Source organism: Tamandua tetradactyla, chromosome 10 (genome assembly GCF_023851605.1).
Source record: "Tamandua tetradactyla isolate mTamTet1 chromosome 10, mTamTet1.pri, whole genome shotgun sequence".
Taxonomy (NCBI): domain Eukaryota; kingdom Metazoa; phylum Chordata; class Mammalia; order Pilosa; family Myrmecophagidae; genus Tamandua; species Tamandua tetradactyla.
In genome coordinates this window covers 6562320-6565062 of record NC_135336.1, presented here as the reverse complement: position 1 = coordinate 6565062, position 2743 = coordinate 6562320, and the positions used below count along the sequence as shown (strand labels likewise).

The window sequence follows — 2743 nt, the reverse complement described above, 5'->3', positions numbered from 1 at the left end:
AGAAAAGTAGAATACCAGTTGCCAATATCAGTAATGAAAGATGGGACAACCACCTACAGACACTTAAAGAAAAAAATTTCTTAATGCCTTTATGTCAGTAAATTTAGTAACAGACAAAAACTGACAAATTCCCTGAGACATAAAGTATCAAGATTGAAGAAAAAATAGAAATTCTAAATTGTCAAAATAGTCTGACATCTATGAATAAAATTTCATTCATTATTGAAAACATTTTCACATAGAAAGCTTCAAGACTAAATAGCTTCAGTGGACAATTTCAACAAATACCTAAGAAGGAAATAAGATTAATTTTTATAACAAATAATCCAGAAAACAGAGCAGACTTCCCAACACATATTATGATAATCCTCTTACCAAAATCAGACATGTTACAAGAAAAGTACAAACCAATATCCCTCATAAATGGAGTTCAAATGTCCTCAAAATATCAGCAAATAAAATGTAGCAATAAACCTTAAAAGAATAATGCATCATTAACAAGTGAGGTTTATGATAGGAATGCCATGATCTCACATTAGAAAATTAATCAGTGCAGCACTACCCATGGGGAGAGTTTCTGCCATTTTTGACTATTGTAAAGGTCCTAAGATAAGTGTAGTTGCTGCTCTGATCACAATCTATGCTGTAGAACCCTAGGGCACCTAGGGTTCTGAACCAATCTGATGAACCACCTGGATCTGAACCAGTCATGCTGGGTTCACCCACCTTTGCAAAAGTAGGAGTTACTGTCCACTTCTTACCAAGATTTGTAATGTGGGATTTGCTAGCTCATGTGACTCCACCCTTCAGCAGTGAGTGGCTCTTCAGTAAGAGTAATGGAAATGAGATCACTTTTATATGCCAGCAGGTCACCACCACAACCAGTTGTATGAGCTCAAAGAGATAAAAGTGGAGCTCTACCAGCTGGAAGTATATATGATGACATTACCAGTCCAGAGCTTGGATTAACCCCCACAACTTCAAGAAGATAGCCAAGTATTTCAGCAATGCAGAGTCCTCTTGTTGGAGTTGCAACTACTCCTGGGATAGGACAACGTTGGTTTGGCTCAGCACATATTGGCCAACCATGAAAGGCTACAGAATCTCCAGCCCAGCTGGATCATTTTAATACTTGTGGAGATTCCCCAACTTCAGAAAGATCATTTCAGTGATACTTGGGTGACTATTTTGGGGTTTCCTTAAGCATCTACATCCTATGTATTGTTCGAATTTTCACAGTATGGGAGTATCTTAAAATATGTGATGTCTAATATGGTAAATTGGATGCATATTTATTATCAATCTAAACTGCTGGTCCAGAAAGCCTTAAGCAAAGACAGGAAGATTTTTGGAGTCCGTCATGATTGGTGTAAAACCATGTGTGGTTTGAAGCTGTTATGTACCACAGAAAAACACTTTCCTAAATTTAATTTATTTAACCCATTAGAAGTAGGACCTTTTGAGGAAGTTCCTTCAGTTAAGAAGGTGTGGCTCACCTCAATCAGAATGGGTCCTTAATCATTACTGGAGTCCTTATAAAAGGATAAAATTCAGATATAGAGAGAGAAAGCCCCCAAGGAAGCAGCCTGAAACTGAAAGCCGTGGAACCTGAAAGAGAAGGAAGGACCAGGAGATGCTGCCCTATGCTTTGTGACAAATTAAGGAGTAAGGATCACTGGCAGCCAGCCCCAAAATGACACAGTCTTGGAGAGAAAGTATCACTTTAATGACACCTTGATTTTGACTTTCTTTTAGCTTCAAAACCATAAGCTAATAAATTTGCATTGTTCAAGCCAAACCACTGCTTTGGTATTTGCTTGTGAGTCTAGGAAACTAAAATACCATGTATAGATAAAAGTGTTATGGATAACAATGGTATATGTGCTTTATCTTCTCCATCTCTAGCCTTAACACCACCACTCAAAACATTAGGTACCCCATCCCAGCCTGGAAGTTATCCTAAGATTTTTACCATGAGACCTCTTGCATATAAAGTGTCTACTAGCAACTGTCAGGTTATTTCTGGTAGACAAATGCAAAAAAGATGCATCAAAAGCAATAGAGTACATGTTCAGTTGGTAGTATAAGAAAAATGGAGGATTCGGCTATAAAAAAGGTTGCTACATTAAAGCAGAGTTAGTGGAGTACTGCCAGTTTCCTTCTGTTAGTTATATATATAATCACTCTGGCAGTATTGAGATGCTATCTTACACTTCTTATAGGAACCTATTCTTTAAGGATACAGCATATTTTTATCCACACCTAAAATGACATACTTTTTTAAGAAGAGAAAATCCCTGTAAATGGGATTTTGTGTTTTCTTCTATAGTGCATGCTTAAACACAAAAAAAAACAGTATTGATTACTATAAACTATATTATTGAGTTTGTGTTGAGATTTTTAGTCTCATGAGAATATGGGTAAATTTCATGAATGGGAACTAACCAACTGGTTCTACCAAGATGTAAAGATCATAATTAGCAGTTTGAATTTTGGTATTTTAAATTATAGAGTATTTAATATTTTGATTATCCTTGTTTTTCTATATGCCCTGTTTTGAAATATCATCTTTCAGAAACAGACTATTTGAAAACTACTACCCTACTCCTGAAGTACTTAGGTTACTTGATAATAAAATGTGTTAATTATATATTGAAAAAAAAGAGTATCAATCAAGGAAATTCATAATTAATCAATGTAATTCACCAGAAGTCACAAACAAAACACAAATTTTCACTTTCAC

General features: G+C 35.6%; 1 pseudogene; it reads left to right on the top strand.

Moving 5' to 3' along the window:
• Positions 1 to 700: 700 nt before the first annotated feature.
• Positions 701 to 2082, top strand: LOC143647791 (nucleoporin NUP35-like; annotated as a pseudogene).
• Positions 2083 to 2743: the final 661 nt, after the last annotated feature.